Below are 24,432 nucleotides of genomic sequence, written 5' to 3'. Positions count from 1 at the left end.
ACCTAGAGATCCTACATACAGAACCTTGGAGTCTTTCTTGGATGAAGCTTAAGCAGATCTTCAGCATCCAAAAGATTTTGTCCAAGAGAGGGTAAGATACTTTGGTATTTTATTCTGAGTTTGCATGTGCGTGAATAACACATCAACACAACCCACCATGAACAACCATATTGAGGAACATTGGATGGAGATAGATAGAAATCTTTCTTTACCCAAAGAAGTATGCACTAATCTTATAGACCACGTTCTATTAGATAAAATAACTAAATCCTCCAAGAGTGAAATAGTGTTAGAGGACTTTTTGGCAAACAAAGATCAAGAAGCATATGAGAGCAATCTTTGAGGTATCCAAGAATTGCTCATTGAAGATGCAAATGAGCCTAAGACACATTGATTGAAGATTAGATTGGAAAGAGTTAGAAAGTGGAACTAGTGGTGATCAGACTACCAAGTTCTTTGGAAGGGTTGAGGGTTTGGACATGTCTAAAAATTGCCCAACAAGTAAAGGAACATCCTAACCAAAACTTCCAAAGAAGAATGTTTTAGACATTAAACTCACATCGAATGATGGGGACCCCTCTAGCAAGCCCCAATGGCGAGAGGAAAAACTACCAAACTTTAGTGGAGATGGATCCAATGATCCTCTAAGACAATGTAGAACGTGTATGACCACATGAATGGAAAGCACGTAAACAAATCAAAGATATTGGTTAATGTGTTTTCCAGCCACATATAGAGAGTGGCAATAGACTGGAATACAGACCTTGATATTGAGAAGCAACATGAGGGAGAGTTAAAAAAGCATCTAAACAATAGTTCAAATTATTTAGGGATTAAAATGAAATCCTTGCAAATATCTATAATACACAGTGTAAGCATAAGAATGTTTTAGCCTATCACAGAAGACTCAAAGATTTACTTGATCAAAAAGGGAACCAATGGATGGACTAAAGAAACAATGGTTTATTGAAGGGTTGATACCCTTATTTTAGAAGAAAATGAAGATAGTTCCTTCATACATACAATCAAACCATAGAGATAGAGAGTGAAAGTAAAACATTTGCTCATTCAAAGAAAAGCGAAGAAGATTTTAATTCAAGTGACGATGAAATCCCTATAGGCTCTTTGGGGAGATATGCATAGAATGATGAATGAACTGTTGGGTATTGTTGACGTGTATTTTGTACACCATCATACACAGAATAAAATACCTAAGGGTATCTTATCCTCTCTTGAATAAAGTCGCTAACTGCTGAAGATTCGCATAAAGGATCAGTTAGGTAGACTCCAAGGTTCTTTGATGTAGGGTCTCTACGTGTGGACAAGCTCCAGTGGTATGATGTGATTTGCTGGAATCACAAGGGGACTTACATTGAACTTCCGATCTGCTTTGCTGGACACAGGCTCTTACTAACTTAGATTAAAAAAATGGAAAAAGGATAAGGGCGAAGAGAGGATCTAATCCTAATACTAAGAATGTAGGAGCAATGATTGATTTTTGATGAAACTCTAACTAGGTCTTGTTTTGACATCAATGGAACATCTACACAAGACTAGTGCGATCTTCTATGGGAAGCTTTATGATGTTCAAATCATCACCGCAGGCATAGATACCATCCAAGTTGATGCATATCAATGAAGAGGCAACAAATTGAAATTGAGCTTAGGCTAAATGATTCCAGTTGACTACGCAAGGCAAGTCTGCAATCAACAAACTGCTAGTAGTATGGATGTACGAATTCCACCATCAATCAATCACACTTCCTCCATTCATCTAACTATCTACCATCTAAGATTGAAGACTTCAACAAGAAACCATGCAAATTGCAAGAAAACGACATATTTCACCATTACTTCAATGAAAATGGAGTTTGTTTACAATCAATGGCAACAATTTCTTGCCTTGTCCTCCTATTCTACTCTAATTGCTATTCTATCAACTATATTCTAACTCTTCCAACTATTTACAACTCTCTCTAATTCTATCTAAAATTCCCTTTTTACAAAATGAAATGCCTGGGCTTATATAGTGCCCACAATACAATTTGATGGCTTAAATCAATTCAAGATCAATGGCCAAGATTTTACAATGAAAACCCTAATTAGGGTTTGTTACAACCATTACATAACATTTAATGCTTGACCAATGATAAAATTGTATTGCTTGGACACATGTCCCTTCTAGAAAAATCGACCAATGGATAGCCGGGGTAGGTACATCGGAGTTTGTGCCACCTTCCATGAGTTAAGTACATTGAATCTGGACATGCTGAGGTGGACCTCACTGATTGGAGACGTGATGACTAGGATGCCACCTCATCTGACACTTGAAGCTTGCTAGATATTCAATTTGATGTCGTTGAGAGGCTATCTTTAATTAACTCTTGTTCTAACTCCTTTTGTCCTTGATGTGTAAGATGATGATGTACCTCGCCTTGGAACGTTGGATTAAAAGAGGTCGCCCATGTCTTGGCTTGATCTTCCTGGCGAAGACCGTCCTGGCGAAGACCGTCCTGGATCCGGCTTGATTTTCCTTGAAGAGACCTCCATTTGATGCCTACACAACATTTCAAAATTAGTACCATGATTTTGCAATACATAACATAAATTAGAGAGCAATTTTTTAGGAAACTTAATGATAAGTCCTTTATTAATCATTTCCTAAAAAACGATTGAGCTAAGGAAAAACAAAATTACAAAATTCAAAATTAAGGCAATGACAATCAAAATTCGAAATTAAAACAAGAGATCTTGCCATACCTTACTTGAGAGCTTAACTCTAAAATGCAAAATGAATAAAATCGCCTAGGCAAAATTTGAAATAAGATGGTCTTGATGTGATCTTCAAAAGAACGTTCCTCTTATCAACTTCGCCACCCTTCAAGTCTTGGACGTGATCTCCTCTTCAAGTTAGCAATTTCGCCATCTTTGATATGTTCTTGACGTGATCTCCAATGCCTTGGACAAGTTCGCACTTCCTTGGATAGTACTAACGCCTTCCTTTGGATATAAATTCGCACCTCCTTGAACACAACTTCGCACTTCTCCCTTTGTCTTCCTTAAATCGCACTTGAGACGATAAAAATGATAATGTGAAAATAAAAATCTTTCACCTCCCTTATATAAGCGCCTCTCATCATTCACCCTAAGGCCGACTTTTGTGAAATAAAGCAATTTTAAACGATTTTTAATTAAATAATAAAGGCCGACCTCCCTATCTAAGCGCTCCTCTTGATTTTTATTAATTAATAAATAATTAATTAAATGCCTTTATCATTTAAATTGACAAATTCGATTTTTACAAGGCAAAATAATTAATTAACATTAAGCGCAATATTTAAATGCTATTTTTAATAAAATATCGATTTTATTAGCATTTAAATAAATTTAAAAAATGTGTTTTAAGCGCCAAAATGAAAAAGTGAGAAGATACGTACCTCATCGCCCTGGTCCCTGACTGGGGGACAGGAGCAATCCATCAATTTGATCATAATTCTTGCATTTTTCACGTTCAACTCCTTCATCTCCACGTTCAACATTAATCATCATGATGAGCTCTTCGAATTTGATTACCTTGCATGCGTTCATGAGTGTCTTTGGATGTTCATCGTCCTGGTCCTTGTCCAAAGGACAGGAGCGATCTTCAAATTTCCACGTTCAATATGCATCCTTTTATCTTCGATCTTCATTGTGATGTCCTCCAAACGTCGTCCCTTGCCTCGCTTAACCTCACCTTGCTTTGATCTTGAAGGAATATGAGTGCTCTTGATAGGATCGCCCTGGTCCTTGTCCAAAGGACAGGAGCGATGTGAGCTTTTTACCTTGATTAGCAATGTTTGGACGTTCAAAATTCTTGTATGTTATCTTCAAACGATGCCTTAGACCTTGCATTACCTTATGAAATCTTGTTCTTACGTAAATCTTGCACAAAATGACCAATGCATCTAACATCGCCCTGGTCCCTTGGAGAGGGACAGGAGCGATCTATGTCCTAGGATGCGAATTTCATCATTGTGACGACCTTTTAATGTTTGTGCTTGCTAAAGACGCCTTGAAATGTCCCTCGCCACCTTGTCTTGACTTGGATCGACCTTGAACTTGCATAGGAAGTAACATCACCATTGTATCGCCCTGGTCCCTTGGAGAGGGACAGGAGCGATCCTCCTTTTGTAGCCTTTATCTCACTTTGTCAGGTTCCAAGTCTATATTCAACGGATTCGTCTTTCTTCACTCCATTCGTTCATGCCTTGACATTGTTTGTAACTTTGCAAGAAAATCAATTATATCAAAAATCGCTCTGGTCCCTTCCTGAGGGACAGGAGCGAACTAGACATTTAGGACCTTTGTGGACGTCCAAAAAATCTTCATTTTGTATTCAATGCGTCCATCTCATGTTCTTCCTTGCTTTTGAACGTACACTTGTCTTGACATTTGCCTGGATTCTGTCTAATGAAGGAAATCGCTCTGGTCCCTGAGAGAGGGACGAGAGCTACAAGGTACCTCGCCCTGGTCCCTTGGAGAGGGACAGGAGCGATTTTGCTCTTGTGGGCCTCATTTCACTTCATCACCTTCGAAAATTATATTCAACGGATTCGCAATGCCTCCTTTCATTCATTCATGCCTTGAGATCGGTTGAAATTTGGCGAGAAAATCATCTACAACAAAAATCGCTCTAGTCCCTTCCTGAGGGACAGGAGCGAACTTAAGCATTTTGGTCCTTTGTTGACGTTTGATAATCTTCAATTTGTCTTCAACGGGTTCGATTGACCTCCTTTCTTGCCTTCGAACATAAAATTTGCTTGATCTTTGCCCAGATCGTACCTTATGAAGAATTTCGCTCTGGTCCTTCAGTGAGGGACAGGAGCGAATTTGACCCTCTAGGCAAAACTTCATCATTTCATTGTTTTTGATCAAGTCTGGATGCTCTATCATGCTCATTTCGTCCTTCACCATGCCTTTGATGTCTCGATTCGTCCAAACAAGGTCAGGAATGGCCTAACTAAGCATTTTCGCTCTGGTCCCTTGGTGAGGGACACGAGCGATTCGCCTTGGTCCCTTGGAGAGGGACAGGAGCGCTTTTCGCTCTGGACCCTTGGAGAAGGACACGAGCGAAATTTGACTTTTCGCACTCTTTATCAGGATAATTTTAATGGAATATAACATTTAAGTATAAGTGACATTTCCTTCTATGTTTCTTCTTTCTTATACTTTAAGTTATATTCCATATATACTTTCAGGATGTTTGAGAGTGGTTTCAGACCTCCAGGAGTTATATTGCAAAATCTAGTTTTTGGAGGTTTTTTCAGTTTCCAGACTTAGTCAAATTTCAGGGTCAGGACATTCCAGACTTAGCCAAATTTCAGGATCAGGACCTCACTCAAGCCGGACTTGCTTATCCATGTGATCTCCCCGACAGCACTTCAAGTTATATTCATTTGATAAAATGTACCTCTTTGGACCTTTTCACATCGTCAAGACGTTAAAATCCTGCAAGGACAAAGCAATATTTGATTTTAAGCTCCGGTCCTTCACTGAGGGACAGGAGCGATTTTGCTCCTAGAGGCATTTCTGTGCCCATGAAAATCTTCAATTTATATTCAATGGAAAGATCTCGCCTTTCTCCATCACTTCCAATTCGTAATTCATCTTGACCCTGCAGGAATAGTAAGATATTTGAAAACGAGCTCCCGTCCTTCACTGAGGGACAGGAGCGATTTTGCTCCTACAGGCCAAAATAACATGATTTTACACATTTTAACACTTCACAAGGCGAAAACAAATCATTTGAGATGCCTAGGATCAAAAATCAAAAATGTCAAAATTTGGTCAAAATATTCAATTGGACAAAAATTCACATTTCATCTTCAACACTTAGACAAATTTAAGCTCTGCATCAACATTCCAATTGAAAATTAGACCATTCTGGCGAATTCATTGCATTCAAAATTTGCATTCTAGAAAAGGAAAATCAAAAAGCTCTCAAAAAACGACTGGATTTTGGTCCGAAAAGACGGTAATTAGAACCCTGAGGCTTGACCCTAAATCCAGACAACTAACAAACAAACAAAACCCTAAAAAAGCAAAGCGAAAACGAACAAAACGAGCAAAAAAACATGGGTCCCCATTTGCAATGGGGCGATGTGTGAAAACGTCACAACAGGTATTTACACCCCTATTACAATCAACTAATAGATTAGGATAAAGAAATTTATGGTATTGTGATATAGAAACAATTAACAATATTTGCCAACTCTACCTAACAACATTTCATAGAAGTAAATGGTACAGTGTGAAAACACAAGATTACATGATATAGCAAGATCTACATGAAAATCCTTATGAAAGAAACCCCAACACTAAAAGATAATTACTACTATATTATTCAAAACTAAAGAGGTTCAATATGACAAGTCTTTTAAAAAGTCTCTCTTCTGCAATCACTTTGAAGTCTCACACTAAAAAAGTCCTACCAAACCCTAACCTACCCGTCTCACCTAAACACAAGAAGATATATATGTGTCATTGTGAAATACCAACCATCTAACTATCCAACCAACCTGTGGAGTACTAAGAGTCATGTAGCTAAATTCTCTATGACTCAAATAATCCTATACAAGTTTCGATAGACCTAAACTAAAATGTCCTTGTCCCATGCATAAACTCTAACCTACTTAATCTACTAAACAATGGGGTCCTAGCTGTATAGAAGGACAAGTGTCTTCTTGTCACTAGCTTACCTTGTGGCAATCACACCTATTATTGCTCTCCATAGAAGATGATTGAGTGTGGAACTAATGTCAAATAGAAAAACTTTTGCTCATCTAGATGGGCATCTTCAAAATACACAACTCAATGGACCCTCTAATCATCAAAGATGATATCTCGCAACGTATGATCATCTTCCTAAATGACACCTAGGATGAGGTAAACACCAAAAAAGGTGATTTTCCTCTCACCCTTAATGTGTGGAAACTAGAAATTATTTGGTCATTGTCCCCAATAAATGAGGATATTGGAGCAAGTATGACTAGATGGGTGACTAGGAGAATCCTAGCTATCCTATTGAAATAAGAACACTCTAGTATCCTCTAGTTTGTACCAAACAATAATCCAAAATCTCTATGAACCAACTCTAATCCTATCTATCACTCCATCAAAGGAAAGGATCCTACCATACCATGTTGTTAACACTAAAAACCTTTCAAAATCATAAACACCCCTTTAAAAATAAAATGAGAAGAATTGGGAAATAAAGTTTAAAAATCAATAAAAGGGGGAGAACAAAACATCCTCTAGGTCGAACTATGGTTCACTAAGGCGAATGGACTAATGAAAAAGGCAAACACACTCATCCATATGGGTAAACTTGCCAATAGGCCTGTGAAAATATATTTTTATGTTTTAACCTAAAATATGCAAAAATGTATGTGAAAAAACAAAATTTTACATTAGCTTAATCCCTAACCAAAATATCTAGGTTTTTCTAAATTTGTGCACCTATGAGTCCACTTGTGCCAAAGCTTATGTCATAATTCAAACCATGATCAATGTCGTAGTCAATCTCCACAAACTACTCCGATGCTCAAATCCATCACCATTGGGTCAAAGCAAGAAAATCATTTAAAATCTCTCAAACATTTGAATACAAATGAGCTTACAAAACCGAAGTTTTTTTATACATATGCTGGTATAACTTTTTTTTTGAGAAACCATTCCATGTGTTGGTATACTTTTTTGCACACACACAAAAGGTACATCCTCTTGGCTTTGATTACAATAAAATTTAAGCTAATTATGTATTAAGAATACACTTGAGCCTTGAAGATGAGTTTAGTTTTGCATGTTCTAGACAAAAATGAGGAGTGTGTACGAAGGTGGCATTTCTTAATCTCTCACACAATGCAAGTAACATTGTTTATGTTAGCAATTGAAGGTCTATTTTCAAAATGACGTTATACTACAAATGATTGTTTTTTTATTAAAAGGGTAAAATGGGTCTTGAAAGGGCCTCAAAACCCTACACAATCCCAACCTAAAACCTAGCCAAGTGTGAAACTAATCCATGCTACCTACCAACAACAAGCAGATTTTGAAAGGACCTACAACCTTTAACAGTTTTCCAACCAAGCTGCCAACACAACAAACTAGGAAGGACACCTACACAACCATAGGTCCCTTCCTAGCACTCTAAGCACCTTTGACTAGGGTGTGGGAAACACAAGCATGTTTAGGAAGACCACACTTCCTTTTGTGGACAATCTTCCATAAACCATCATCCTCCAAAGGCTCAAAATGAGGGCAAAGGAGAGAGGAGCTATCCCTCGTCAAAGACCCTCATTGAGCTCAAACAAGTGCTGAAAGCAGCATTGAAGGCAACACCGAAGCCTCTAGCATAGTATGATCTATAGCCTCAACACCTAGCACCAAAGGGTCCAAAGGTGGAACAGCCAAAACCAGTCCTTGAAAAGACAACTTAGTAGGAGAAATCTCTACAGTTTGTAATTCCCCTGATTCCAAAATTAAATCTAAATTAAATTATTAATTTATAAGGTAGTTAAAAGAAGACCCCATTCAGGCGCAGCCGCTACAGTACTAGGGAGGGTTACTTTTTTTTAACTACCACTAAATTCAGTAGCTACCAAAGAAATTAGAAATGTTGAATGAGACAAACCACATCAGCACTAAAAGACAAAAAGATATCAAACAAAAGAAATTGCAGAAGATTAAAAGGCAGTGCTTGGATTAATTGATGAAGTTATAACTAAAGTTTATTTTTCAAGGGGCATTGGAAGAGTGGTGCTTGTTGGAGCTAGATTCTATTTAAGAGAGTTAAGTAAGGATAAGAAGGCATAATATTTGGTGAACATATTTTATATTATTATTTTCCCTTGTGGAATATGAACCAAATTTTTAACAGCCCGAGGACGAAACCCCTCTAGGCCTGAAATTAACGATGAAATCCTTAATTCCTATAACTGAGTTAGTGGATGAAAACCCCTAAAACGCAGACTTATTTTCATTGGTATTTTTTTGAAGATAAATCACTGCAGATCAGAGGAACATTTACAGCAAAATAAGAGGACAAGTTCTACATTTCCTATAATATATTCTAAGCATTAAATATAATTTTTAAGCTGCAATTGCTAAGTTAAATTCATACTGTATTTAATTATGCAACTATTACTGAGTTAGCATTTATTATACTTAAATAAATCATCAACAATCAAATTCTCATGGAGGGCCCCACCAAGTCTCCTCACCCTTCTTATGGCAAGGGCATGGTAAATCCAAAGCAAGGTGTCCAATAGTGAAGCATCTTCTGCAGTAAAAAGGAAGACCCTCATAATCAAGTGTTTGCAAGTCTAAATATGAGGAATCAATCAAAGGTAAGTACAAGCAATCTTTGACATCTGCAAGCCACATTTTGAGAAGCAGAATTCATTGAGTACTATGGGAAACTTTTCGCAAGGGAGCAATATGTAAGTGCCTTAAAATAAACAGGCGTATTAGTCTAATGATGATCTGTTGATCCAACTTGTGAACCTTTACAGTATGGAATGAATATACATACATGCTACCCATAATTGTTTAACCCGTGTTTGCAAGTCTATATACAAGGAATCAAACAAAGGTAAGTACAAGTAAGCTTTGGCATCCCCAAACCATATTTTGAGAAGCAGAATTGATTGAGTACTGTGGGATACCTTTCACAAGGGAGCAATGTGTAAGTGCCTAAAAATAAACAGACATACATATAATCCAATGATCCATGAATCACTTTGTCAACCTGCATGGCATGAAATTAATATAAATCACAAGTCAATTCTTCCATGTTGAAAGTGTCTTGTTGACTTCTTAAAATCTCAAATGTGTTGCCTTAAGTTAGCCAGAATCAACCACAAAGAGTCAGCAACATCTTTCCAAGGAAAAATCCTTGTTTTACGCCAAAACTATCAATTTGCCTTGTAGGCATTGGTTTGTCTTGGCAAACATCATGTCCACCTAGGCAAACGAAATGCTACCAAAAGGTGCAAACTCTTATTTTTGCCTCCAACATCTAAGTCTTTGCATGAGGGAATTTTTTCTTATTTTCAACATTTTAACTCATAATGCTCTTCTTAGGTCTTCTATCTTTAAAAATTGCTCTATTTTTCATCCCAAAACCTAAACGTAATCTTGCTTTCCTACAGATACCTCTTTTTCATTCATTAGAGTCTAGATTTGTTTTGTGAACAACTCTAGCATGCAAGAAAATTTGTGACCAAATTAAAGCTTCTAAGTTCCCAATTACCAATGAACCATACAACCATTGCAAACAACTTATAACTTTGATTCTATCCAATAATATTTTCCTTTTTCACCATAGGAGGAGATTTTGAAGATGAAGGAGAACGATACCAAATAGCTAGATTCCCACATCAAAATTGATCCGTGCTTTGGATATCTCTGAGCCCAAGTACAAATTCAGTGTAGATATGTTTTTATTAATTTTAGCTTTTGATTAGCTTTGTTTGTAGTGTTTGTTGAAAGAGGTTATGATACAGCATTTTGTTGGCTAGATTAGATTGGATTCTGTTATAGTTTTAAATTCACTCCAAAGGTTAAAGTTTTAAGTTAGTGAATATTTTCAATACCATTTCTTGTAAGCATATACTAAATTCATTGTTGGAAAAAATTTCCTTTCTTAACTTCAAAGTTTGAAAAGGAAATTGATTCAAATGAAATCTCAGTTTTTAGGTAATGAAAGAAAATTGTTTCAGATTATACCAGCAATCTATAAACCACCAAAAGGCAAACAATCACACATAAAAGGGTTTTATAACATTTACCATTCGTTGTTTCCATTGTCAATTGAAATAGAGAAACTAATTCAAAATCATTTTCCTCTTTTCTTCTTTGCGTTGCATTTATTTGGGAAAGGGGTAGGAAGGAAGTTACAGCTAATCAATTCATTTGTACTTAAATAAAGAAAGCTTCCCTTGCTGATTGCATTGCTACTTTTACAAAGAGAGAATCGTTAAAAACTAAGATACCAGTTCTTGTCTAAAAGGACTGGGTCTGGGTCCTGGTTCTTGCCTGGTCCTGGTCCAAGCCGGGTTCTCTGTGGGTCCTGCCCTTGCAGGACCCACAGAGAACCCAGCAGCCACCTGGGCAGGACCTGGGTGGAACCCAGGGAGAACCTGGCTCAGACCAGGACCGGGCAAGAACCAGGACCCAGACCCAGCCCTTTTAGACAAGAACCGGTATCTTAGACTTTTTACCAGTGCCCACTTTCTACACAGGAAAGTTTTTCATATAATTATTTGTTTTCTTCTTCAACTTCTATATCAGATGAGAAGCAATATTGTGAAGAACTTTGCAGGATCACACTTAAGAAAATCCCGTGTTGTGGTCTCAGGAGGTTAAAAGTGACTTGAACATATTGCTGGGGTTTTCTTATTTTGTGGTCAGACGCTCAAAATATCATACTACCCGCTAATTTAGTTTGCCACTAAACAAAAATTGTGAGTATAGGTGTGTTTTATACCTTGCATATCCTTGTAATATGCATTGAGACAATATTGAATATCAGAAAGCTAACTGGGCATGATAATCTTTCAATATAGTTCATAAATTGAGTCCACTTGATTCTCATATGCCACTTGGATTGTATGTAATGATATGTCTAAGAGGTGTCTAAGAGCATCTATAACACTGTTAGAACATTGATAAAGGGAGTTACAAATGGACTTGTAGTGGCATCTTTGACTGCATAATTTTAGTTGAGTGTAAGTGCATCTTGTAATTAAAATCAAAGCTCCAAACTGGAGCACCCAGGTTAGTGGCTTAACTCATTGATTATTGGAGTCTAGGAGTCTCAAGTGAGACCATAGATTTAGCTCATTAGCATAGAGGTTTTGCATTGGTTCAGTGTGTGTTTGTACAAGTGCAGCAAGGCATTTGCACCAGGCTAGAACATGCTGTGAAAAGGTAGCATGGCAATGGATGTATAGTTGTAGGTTATTGTGAGAAGTTTCCAGAAAGGGGAGAGGTTGTCAATTTGATCACTAGTTTTGCATTCGTGTTATAATGCTGCAGGTTGTTCTTAACACATGTTGGTTAACACCATTTCGGTCCAAGGAAATGATTCCTATATTTGTGACCATTCAATATTGGTACCATAGCGAGTGGTGTTGATGTTTCCCAAAAAAGTTTCCCAAGATAATCATGGTGAGATGTGTTGGTGCAGGAGCACCTAGCTTCATTTTCATCACAGGTTGATTTTTCTTAGTTTTGAGTTGGAAAGTTTGTCTAAGTTGTTTTTGTGTTGTTCTAAGTTGTTTGGATGAGTTTTGAACTCATTGCGTGGTCATGTTCCCTGTTTTCATCTTTTTGCTCGAAATTGCCAGTTTTGGAGTTGCCTGGCAAAATGTTGTAAAAAGTGAGTTTTTGATGTGTTTTTGTTTTGAAAAGGTTTTAGACATGTTTTATGCTTGGATTTTAGGTGTGAGAAGTGTTTTTAGGTGATTGTTAGTGTAGCGTAAGAATTAGGATTCATCAAAAGATAAGTAGATCAATCAAAATGTTAAACATGATAGCTCAATCAAAGAAATACTCATTGTAATGAACCTAATTCTAAAGCACATTCAATGAAGGTATGAAAATGAAGCATTCAAAAGAAAACATTATGCAAACCAGATTCAAGATTGAATACTCCTTCCATGCGGCTCCATTGTTGTTCTTTCCTCTTCAATAGTTTTGTGGATCTCACCTACAAGTGCTCACACAATTGAAAGCAAAAAGCTCAAGAGTACTAGAACTAAAATTCGGTAGTTTGACAGCAATTCGGATTTCAAGAAGTAATTGAAGGGATTCAAGGGGTTCGAAGGGGGTTTGATTGAAAAAAACATCCAATTTATAGAGAAATTGGATAAATGACAAGATTGGCATGATGCAATTCAAATGGAAATTGCCAATCAACATGACAAAATATGACAAATTATGCACTTTCCATGCACAATTTGATTGATTGATAATTGATGACAAACTTTTGACAAATTCCATGTCAAATTGATTGATTATCAATTATGACAATTTCATGACAAATTGAAATGCCACTCCCATAGAATTAGGAGATGAATTAGGAGGGAAAAGGAATTAGAAATTTGAAAATTAGGAAAATGAAATTGATGACAAATTAGGAAATTGGAATTAGAAATTGATGAAAAATAGGATTTAGGAATTAGTGAATTAATTAATAATTTTTCATTTATTAATCAATTCACAAAGAAGAATAATTAGACAATTAAATAAAGATTTAATTGTAATAAGAAGACTTAGGATAAATAAGTAATTTATTTAATCCTAAAGGAAGAAATGACAAATTAGGTTAAATGACTAAATCATAAAACCCTAGAAGACGAATTAGAAATGCGAAAATGACAGTTAGGTCTTGATTAAAGATAATTAATGTCATGATTTTGAATTGATAAATGACCAATGCGACAAAATGGTTTGATTGATAAATGCGCCAATTGACAAATTGATCCAAATTGACATACTTGAGATAGACAACAATCGATGAGAAATCGATCGTTAAAATGACAAGATTGAAGAATTGATGATAAATCGACAAGATTGATAAGAGGACAACGATCGATGACAAATTGATCGCAAGATTGACAGGATTGAAAAGAGGACAAAACCCTAATTAGGATTGACAATGTCCAAAATGATGACAAATAAGCATGCTCATTGATGCAATAAGATAAAATCGATCAAAATCATGACTGGATAATGTTGTCGACAAGACCAAATTTGAGGACGAGATGATTGAAGAATGTAGAAGAACGACTCGATGTTCGCAAATGATAAAGACGAAGTGCGAATCATAGGAGAAATGTTAATGCGACGCAAAAACCTAAAATGAGGCAATGCGCAAATGTTAAAGTATGACCACACAAGCGTTGACCATTTTTGGGTGTCTACAGTTAGTCTTGGAGGTCAACCTTGCATCATCTAGGCATTAAAAGTTGTCATTTTAGACATGAAAATGTCAAATTTGTGTGCTCTTGGACATGTACCTGTCCGTACAGGAGGATAACTGATTTGTGGAGGTATTTATTCTCCTGCTTGAACCATTGTAAGGGTTGATTTCATGGATTTATGAAGCATTTTACAAGTTTGCTCTAGTTTTACTTGGTTTTTCCCTAGTTTTTAACTCCATGTGAATAGCAGTCCGTACACCTGCTGTACTTGGCCATACTGTTCTTGCATTTTAAGATTCTATTATGTTTTCTTAAGCTTTTTCCTTGGGTGGCATCTAATTTCATCAAGTTTTGAGTTTTTAGTGAAATTAGTTTGTTTTGACAGTTTCACTGCCTTGTCTAGGAAATTGGCAAGGATACCTGACCAACTTGGCTTCTTGAAGTCCTAAAATGTTCATGGCTTCCCAAGAACCAGTTGGTCAACTTGTAAATTATGTAAATACATGTTTGGTTTTCAAGAATGCAGGTGCAAGGAGTTTTGTGGCCATGGAGCCCTAGGCAAGCGTGCCATTTGGCTAGGGTCTTTGTATAAGTTTGATGCTTTGCTCTTCTATAGCAAATGCATTCATCAGGTTGACAGACTTGTCTTGTTGTCCAAGATTGCAAATGAAAGTTAAGAGGCTTACTAAGCCAAGAGAAGGAAGTTTGCATTTTCAGTTTGTGTAAATTGTAACAAAAACAGTGAGTCACTGTTTTGCAGTTTGTATCCACTCAATTACTTGCTCTCCACCATATGTTGGTGTGTGTAAAACCTTGTTTCTCCTTAATGTGTTTGTAAACAAGAATATGGAGTGGTGTTTGACCCTGCCCATGGGCTTTGTGTTTGCCAAGATCAAGCAATGATCTCTTTAGGCAAAGTTGTAACGCCCAGCAGGCTGTCACAGTCATTTATGACTGATTTTAGCATATTAAATGAAGGAGTTTTTGCAATCTTCCTCTTCTATTTGGCAGGTATGAAGGTCAACAAGCAAGCAAAGACAGAGTATTAACAAAAGAACATCAGGCAGACCTTTGAAAGGTGTTTTGACAGTGTTAAAGTGCAGGACAAAGTGTGAAAAAAACAGTGAAAGGGCAAAGTGCAGTGGTACTTAGATTTGATAGTGAATGAGCAATGTTTTGTAAACTGCCTAATGCTTTTGGTGCAGGGCTAATGATGGTTCTTCTTTGTCCCTAATGACAGCCATGTTTACATGACTGAATGTAATTTGTATTCAAGCAAAGATGTGTTTGTAGGAAGCAAGAATGGAAAAGTTGTCAATTGTTGCACTCTCCTTATGTGCATTTTGTAAAAACTTGTTCTCTAACCTTTGAGGGTGTAAAACTGCTTTGTCTTGGTCTAATTAGCATGTGGCATGATATAACTAAGGTCTCATGTTTCACTTTGAAGGATTCTAGCTTGTTTGCCATCAAAACCCTACCAAACCCTCCTTTTTCACCCATTTTTTGGGACAGTCATGAAGAAGGCCTAAGGGACCCTAAAACTTAGAAAATCTTTAAGAACGTCCAAAAGGGTGTCTGAATATCAACTTCTTTTTGTTTGGAAGTCCATCGCTGGAGCAGGGTGAGCAAAAAACCCCAAAAGGAGGGCTAATTCCTAGTAGCCTGTTTTAGGCCTAAAACTAGGTTTTTGTCAAATCGGGTATGCCAAAGAAGGTTGCAAAGCATGAAACCCAACAAATCAAGTTGAAATAGGTTAACCTAACATGAATCCAACATATTTGGTGAGTTTGACTTCATAAGTCGGTTTTGTAGCACTTGAAAGGATGACAAAAACAATAGAGTTGAAGCGCTTGAGCAACCAGGAAGTGTTTGACTTATGGAGGTGGAACAAGGAGAGTTGCTAGGTTTCCTACCAGCTTGTTTTCTCTGATTTTGGTGTCTACACCTTGAAACAGCAAGAATCTTTCATTTAGTAAACAGTCTAGCCACTTGGCAACTAACTTGATCTATCTCCCTATCATGTGTGTTCTTCGATGTGCTGTGCTATGCTATTTGTTGTTATATTTCTGATATATTGTTATAAATCAGATTTATATCAAATTTATTGCTGATTTGTAACAACATTGCATTGCTCCTCCACTAGATTATTGGTAATTTCCTAACAAGTGGTATCAAGGCTTGGTTGTGTGGTTTGGTCTAGGAGGAGGAGACCTTCTTTCTATGGTTAGATTGGTTTTGTGCGGAAGTTTTGTGTATGGTGAAATCAGGTTTTAGCAATGATTGCATGCATATTGACAGTAGGAGCAACAGGTCTATGTTGTTGGAAGAAGAATAGCACAGGTAGAGAGCTTATTATATTGTGTTTTTTGTAATGAGTGATATTATTCTTGAAGTGGATCTTTGTTTGAAGGTGTATGCTACTGAAGAGGAATAGCACAAATGAATTTCTTATTATATTTGTAACCATGTTGTTGAACTAGAGAGTGGTGCTGTTCTTGTAGCTACATGCTGCAGGAGGAAGACTGGTTGCAGAAAAGAACCAATTTTGCTATCGAAAACTCCAGATCACATGAAATGGAATTTTAGCAATGACATCTTTGTTTATCCATTGGATGCTGATGGGTGGTCTTTGGGGTTTTTGAGGATGTGGACTATGCTATGATTAGGATATAGCTATTCATAGATCTGTAGGTTGTAAACAAATTAATCTTATGATTGTGAAGATGTGAATCACCATGCCATGAGGCGTCCCTGGAGTCTGCACTAGTCATGCTGTAGGAGATTTTGTTATAATTTCTATAGATAGTCTTCTGGTATTGAAGACAAGAACCATCATGCCTTGGTAGACTATGGATCTACAATGATGTAATACAGTTGTTCATGGTTTTGTTAGTGGAGACAGAAAGGTAAGTGCCTTTGATTTGATGCCCACTAGCATTAAGGCATTTTTTATTGGTGGATGTGATCTATGGACTTGTTGACGTGTTTTTTTATGACAGTGTCGAACACAGAATAAAGTTACCAACGTGTTGATGTGTCTTTTGTACACGACCAAACACAGAATAAAATACCTAAAGGTACCTTATCCTCTCTTGAACAAAGTTTCCCGACTACTGAAGATATCGCAGAAGGATCAATCGGAGAAGCTTCAAGGTTTCGTTATGTAGGATCTCTACTTGTGGATAAGCTCTTTGCGGCACGATGTGATTTTGCTGGAATCACAAGGGGACTTACATTTGACGACCTAAACATCTGATTTGCTTTGAATATCGATGGAACGCAAGATTTCACTGGCCTAGATTTTGAAAAAGGAAAAAAGGATAAGGGCGAGGGAAGGATCTAATTCTAACACTAAGAATGTAGGAGCAATGAATGGCCTTTGATGAAATTCTAACTAAGTCTTGCTTTGACATCCCAGGACCATCTCCACAAGATTAGTGCGATCTTCTGAGGAAAGCTTTATGATGTTCAGATCACCGCTACAAGCATGGACACCATCAGGCTGATGCATATCAAAGAAGAAGCGACAATTGAAGTTAAGCTTAAGCTGAATGATTCTAGTTGACTACACAAGGCAAGTCTGCAATCAACAAACTGCTAGTAGTATGGATATACATATTTCACCATCGATCATACACATTTCTTCCACTCATCTAATAACATGAAATCAAATTTGAGAAGTATAGAGACCATGCAAATTGTTGAATCGACCCATAGAATTCACCATTTCTTCAATGAAGTTTACAAATCTTTTACAACAATATCTTGGCAACAATCTTTGCCTTCTCTTTCTATTCTACTCTAACTATTTCCTACTCTCTGACTATTCACTATTAGCTATTCTAACCTCTATGAACTAACTATTAACCAACTAGCTATTAATTATTGACCTTTACAAATGAGGAGCCAGGGCTTATATAGAGAAACCCCTTTACAAATAGATGGCTCTGATTGACTTAGAATCAAAGGCTAGGATTACAAGATAGAAACCCTAATTAGGGTTTGTTACAACAAACTTCCTTAGCCAATGAGAAAATTACACTCCCGGAGTGAAGACCAATAGGAAGCAGGGGTAGGTACATCAAAGTTTGTGCTGCCTTCGATGAGTCAAGTGCATTGAATCTGGACATGCTGAGGTGGACCAATCCGACTAGAGGAGTGATGACTGGGATGCCACCTTGCCTGACACTTGTAACTTGGTTGATGTTCAATTTGATGATGCTGAGAAGCTAACTTTAATTAACTCTTCTGAAACTATCTGACTCTTCAACGGACCCTTCCTTTGACCTCCTTTGTCTTTGATGTGTTGGGCGGATGGTGTACCTTTCCTTGAAATGCTGGCATCGCCTTTCTTTGTCATCTTGTTGTTCCTTAGTGTGGCGAAGTGAAGGGCTTTGGAGATACCTGGCAATTCCTTGAACACCTTGAGTCTTCCCTTTTGCCTGTGGAACGTCCTTGACGAAGATGGACTGGAATTGGTCATCCTCGATGATGCTGGACTGGAAGTGGTCGTCCTTGATGATGATGGACTGGAAGAGGTCATCCTTGCCCTGGCCTGGTTTTCTCCATCTGTAAAATAAACCAAAAGGTGATTAAGTACATATGACATATTCATTTCAACAAAGCATTTTCACCTTAAACCATCAACAAGAAGACTTCAAAATAAAGTTTGCTCAAAATCCTTCCCAGGGACAGGCCCTATAAGAATTTCGCCCTGGACCCTTTGGAAGGGTCAGGAGCGAAATTCACCTTTTAGGCTTAATTTTCAATCTCCTTCACTTCAAATCATCTCGCAAGGCTTAAATAACCTCACTCCAATCTCAACCACACTCCAGGAATCAAAATCTTGACTTGACACAAGGAGGAAATAGTGGGTTTGAAGAATTTCGCTCTGGACCCTTTGGAAGGGTCAAGAGCGAAATTCACCTTTTGCTTGCTTATCCACACTCAATTTCATTTTCTTCACTTCAACTCATCTAGACTCCCTCATTTTGAATCCACTTCTCAACTTGGCAACATTTGTTTGATCCTCACGAGGTTTAAAAAGGAAAATTCGCTCAAAAACCTAGCCAAGGACAGGACCTATCCAGAATTTCGCTCTGGACCCTTTGGAAGGGTCAGGAGCGAAATTCAAGTTTTAGCTCAAAATTTGCATTTTTGGTGATCAAAAGTCTTTCCAAGGTAATCCAAATGGTCCATCTCACCTAGGCCTAGGCCTGACTTAACTCAAATTTTGGAGAAAAAGATGGTTTTTAGGGTTTTCGCTCTGGACTCTTTGGAAGGGTTAGGAGCGAAAATCACTTTTTAGGCTTCTTCCTCCATCCTTTCAACTTGATTCAACCTCAAAAAGCAAGAAAACACTTCTCCTCACTCATACAAGCTATAAAAACCCAAGTTTGACTTGATTTTGCAAGGAAAATAGGTGATTGTAGAATTTTCGCTCTGGACCCTTTGGAAGGGTTAGGAGCGAAATTCACTATTTGGCTCAATTCCTTCAAATTTGATAATCATTGGTAAGTCAAAGTCGCACCCAAGGACCCCTCCCATCTCAATTCACCTTAGTTTGCACTAGGCTTGGCACAAAATTGGGAAAAAAGGTGGTTTTAGTGAAATTTCGCCCTGGACCCTTTGGAAGGGTCAAGAGCAAATTTCCATTTCTAGGACAAAATCTCTACCTTTCATCGCTTTCAAACATTCCCATAGGCAACAACATGTCTATTCTTCCTTTCAACATGCCTTGGATATCAAAATTTGGTCAAACAAAGAAGGAAATGAGTTCTAGGTAGATTTTCGCTCTGGACCCTTTGAAAGAGTCAAGGGCGAAAATCATATTCTAGGCTTGATTGTTCATTTTTCCAACTTCAATCTTCTCTGGGAGGCAAACATAGATCATTCTCCACCTAAGGAACAAGGTTTGAAACCCAAACAAGGGAGCAAATGAGGTTTATAATGAATTTCGCTTTGGACCCTTTGGAAGGGTCAGGAGCGAAATTCAATTTTTAGGCTAAAATCCTCCATTTCCTCTACCTCTAGTCATTCCCTTAGGCCAAAAACATGTCAAACACTTCCAAACATGCCTTAGAAACTAGGAATTTGGCCTTGATAAGTGAAAATTTGAGGTTTAAGGGGATTTTCGCTCTGAACCCTTTGGAAGGGTCAGGAGCGAAATCCCTACTCTTGGCTAGTTTCTCACCTAGGTTCATTTCATTCTCCTTCAAACTTGGTCAATTCAACATCCTCCTATCGTATTCAAGACAATCCACCATCCAACTAGCTCCAAGCAAGGTCAAACTAGGTTTTTAAGGCCAAAAGAAGGCTAAATGGAGGATTTCGCTCTGGACCCTTTGGAAGGGTCAGGAGCAAAATTCCCATTCTAGGCTTGATTTTCATCATTTCAAAGCCTTAAACCTCCTCTTCAAGGCAAACATGTGTCCAAGGCCTCCAAACCATGTCTTAGAAGTTACAAATTTGGTCATGCTAAAGAGCAAAATAGAAGAAATATGAATTTCACTCTGGACCCTTTGGAAGGGTTAGGAGCGAAATTCTCATTTTAGGCTCATTTCTTGATTCCCTTCTCCTTTCCTTGGCTTGGACATAACTTGTTAGGCCTCCTTTGATCTCTATCAAGCTCACCTTGGCATCCATTTAGAGACTTTGTGAAAGAAAATAAAGTTTTATATGAATTTCGCTTTGGACCCTTTGGAAGGGTCAGGAGCGAAATTCACCTTAGGCTATGATCCTGACTTCATTTTTTCGCATTTCTTCATTCAAGCAAGTGCTTTTACCTTCATTCAAGGGTAGGAATGGGTTAGCTCATAGTTTGGGTCAAGGTGGAGTGTCTTGTAGAGGAATTCGCTCTGGACCCTTTGGAAGGGTCAGGAGCGAAATTCCTATTCTAGGCTCAATTCACCTTCAAACTAACTTGACTTTGTCTTAGACTTGATCCTAGATCCATTTCCTTCCATATCCTTGCAAATTTGCTCGACCACTCTTTGACTTAGGCGAGATCCTGAGTCCTTGGTGAATTTTCGCTCTAGACCCTTTGGAAGGGTCAGGAGCGAAAATTGAAATTCGCTCTGGACCCTTTGGAAGGGTCGGGCGAAATTCTACATTTTGGTCTCTCCGTCAAGATTCATGTATGGAATATAACATTTAAGTATAAGTGACTTATACTTTAAGTTATATTCTATATATATTGTCAGGATGTTTGAGAGTGGCTTCGGACCTCCAGGAGTTATAATGCAAAATCTAGTTTTTGGAGGATTCTTCAGTTTTCCAGACTTGACCAAATTTCAGGATCAGGATGACATTCCAGACTTAGCCAAATTTCAAGACATTTGAAGATCAGGATGACATTCCAGACTTCATCACTCACCAACTTGACCTAGCTCAGACCTTCAAGGATGATACTCACTCACCAAGCAAGACACAAATAGCAACAAGAGCAAAACCAGGCCCTAAGGAAGACTCTCAAAGAAACCCTAACCCGGAGCATCCACTGACTCACCTTTAGCTAAAACACAGCCTGCTCTCTTAATAATCCTTCTGGCAACACTCAACATGCAAAGGCTAACAGATTGTTGATGTGTCTTTTGTACACGACCAAACATAGAATAAAATACCCAGAGGTATCTTATCCTCTCTTGAGTAAAGTTTTTAAATGCTGAAGATATCGCAAAAAGGATCAATCGAAAGAGCTTCAAGGTTTGTTATGTAGGATCTCTACTCGTGGATAAGCACCAGTGGTCGTTGTGTTTACTGTTTCTCAAGGGGCCTTACGCACTTTCAAGGAAAGCTTGTTCTTGCAACTACTTTTCAAATGAGGAAACGGGATTCTCCTAATACTAACTGATGTTTCAAAAAGGTCAAAAGATAAAAGTTTCAAGGAAGTGATGTTTGAACTAATCCTAAGAATGACTTAATGAGGATTGATCTTGATAAGATTCTACCAATTTCAGTATTGCCAAAAGATTACAACTTCACTAGAATTGGTGCGATCTTCTAAGGGGATTCAATGATTTTCAAATCACTAAGGGGATAGATACTATCAGTGAGATACATATCAATACCTCCAACAATGATTGCTCTTAATTAATCTCAATGTTTCGAGTTGACCACACAAGGCATTCTTATGATCAGTAAGGAGCTAGTGGTTTGGAATATGAGTCTTATCAAAGATCAAGCACAACATTCGTCCTTCAAACTTAAAATTTAAATGCTATCTCTACTAAAAGTGATTCAAGAAGATAAACAACCATGAAAATAGCCACAAGGATTGCAATAAAACACCATAACTTCAATATTTTATTGATCTCATAGCCAAATAAAACAACAATTGTTCAACTTTCTCTCTTCACTACTTATTTCTCTGCTGCTGGTATTAAACTTTTTTTTTTTTCTCTAACTTTCTAACTCTTTAAAATGAAATGAGTGAGGGCTTATATAGCACTCTCAAATACAATGAACATCCAGGATCAAAAGAAGATCAACGGCTGAGATTTTGACACCTAAACCCTAATTAGTGTTTGTTACAGAAAAGTCCCCATTTAGAAAAACATTATCAATCCATAGCCAATAAGAATTGGCACAAATAACGAGGAGACATAGACCAATAGGAATTAAGTTGCCACATCATTTTATAACAACTTTTCATCTAGAACTTTGTTCCCTTTCCTATGCTCTTTTATGGCATATTCAATGAATCTGGACGTATCGCCTCAACCTTAGCAATGGGAATCTCAAGAAGATTCTTCATTCGTTCTTCCAAGTGGAGGACTTGATCAAAAGTAATGAGAAGAGTCGTCTCCCATCCAGGCTCACGTTCTTTTGTCTTCTCAATCAGGAACATAGTAGCATACATCTGATCTCGCTGCCTTTCTGTGACAATATTCTCCTCCTTGCAAAAAATGTTCTTGATCCTGTCTTCCAACTCTCGGATATCTACGTCAGTCTCGATCTCAATCCTTCTGTCAAGGATTGTACACAATACATCAAATACCTTGTCTTGAATAGGGTGGATGGTGCCCTCAACTTGGCTGCATCTGAAACTGATGTCTTTGAAAAGAACTTCCTTCATTTGGAGCAAAGTTGACCACTGCAGAAGGCTGTGAGTTCCTCCATCCATTATCTTCTCTTGTGCTAAAATCTGTCTCGGCGTCCTCCTTATCACTTGCAAGACCAGGATGACAACATCTCTAGTGTGAGCGAATGCATCCACAGTTACCAATAGATTATGAATGATCTCAAGGACCTGGATAGCTCGATGAACTGTCTTCATCATCCTTGTTACAAATTCAATAGCTACCTTATAAGATTCATCAATCCAAGAACTCATGAGTTAGACCAAGCTCTTCACCCTCTCTGCCTCACTTATTGATTCAAGAGGAAGTGCATGCAAAGGAGATATTGCTGGATCCTGTCGTCTCAAAGGTTGATTAAGATGGCTAAAATAATTCCTCCAAGCACTGACCTCTCTTTCTAGCTTCTTATTCTTTTCCATTTCTTCCTTGAGTTTGTCATTAAGTGCCCTTACTGAATCAGTTGCTTCTTCCATAGCCTGTTCGGAGGTGAGTGGACCCAGATCGAATGTCTCTAGATCATACTCATCTGCTAGAATCTCATCTTTATACTTGTCTACCACTGGTGTGGCTACCTGTACCTTTCTGGATCCTGTTTCATCTCTAATTACTTTTGACATCTTTGTAGCCTTCTTCTTTTCTATCTCTTCATGGGAACTTCCTATGAGACTTTCCAAGTCGAATACTTGCTCTTCCTCTTCGACCACAATTACCCTTGTTAATCTTTCCTTTAACCAATCTGGAATAGAAGACTTTCTTTCTCTTACTTGTATTTCCTTAGGCAGGGGTCTATATTCCCCGAAAGGAGATGTTGCTTTATCATCATTCCTTCCTTCTTGTTGTTCATTAGCACCAACCTGGAGAGATTGACTTGATGAATGTTGACGTGTTTGTCTTTTACCTTGTCTATCATTCTGCACCATGGATTCCATAGACTCATCAATTTCATACACTATCTGTCTCTGATCTTCTCCTTGACTTGTTTCCTTTTCATGCCTAGAAGATGTACTTGGTGGACGATTAGGATTCACTTTTTGCTTCTTCTTGGAAGGGTCTCTCTTCTCAGGTCCCTCTTTTCTCTTCGATCCCTTGGAATGAGAAGTATTCTCACTCACACTTGCTTCTCCTTCTTTTGTTCTTGTTTCCAAGGTAAATGTCATAGATACATTCTGCTCCTTCAACTTTTGATGTTGCACGTCCACCCATCTGTGAGTGCACTTCAAAACAGGATCCATCAATGCCCTTAGGTCTGCAACTTCTAGCTCATTCCAATCTATCTTCACCTCTTTATCCTCCTTCTCATAGGAAGATTGGAGATACTTACCACTGTCCTGGGCTTGATCAGCTACTTTGTAGACTTTACATTTCCTGATGAGATCCAAGGGTAG

The 24,432-nt window shown here is 37.8% G+C and overlaps 1 protein-coding gene across 3 annotated transcripts in view; it reads right to left on the bottom strand.

Annotated features, from left to right (window-relative positions):
* LOC131052429 (uncharacterized) overlaps positions 1 to 24,432 on the bottom strand; it is a 57,411-nt gene that overhangs the window by 16,073 nt on the left and 16,906 nt on the right. Inside the window, exon 2 of one of the 3 annotated variants that reach the window (XM_057987100.2) lies at positions 9,202 to 9,319. The exons of 1 other annotated variant lie outside the window; for it this stretch is intronic. The gene's annotated coding sequence lies outside the window, so the exon portion shown is untranslated. Of the gene's footprint in view, positions 1 to 9,201; positions 9,320 to 9,691; positions 9,788 to 24,432 lie in introns of those variants that run through there. One more of the 3 variants, XM_057987101.2, reaches the window with a different exon arrangement.

The sequence above is a fragment of the Cryptomeria japonica genome, chromosome 7, assembly GCF_030272615.1.
Source record: "Cryptomeria japonica chromosome 7, Sugi_1.0, whole genome shotgun sequence".
In the NCBI taxonomy this organism is placed as follows: Eukaryota; Viridiplantae; Streptophyta; class Pinopsida; order Cupressales; family Cupressaceae; genus Cryptomeria; species Cryptomeria japonica.
This window is presented reverse-complemented; position numbering and strand designations above follow the sequence as displayed.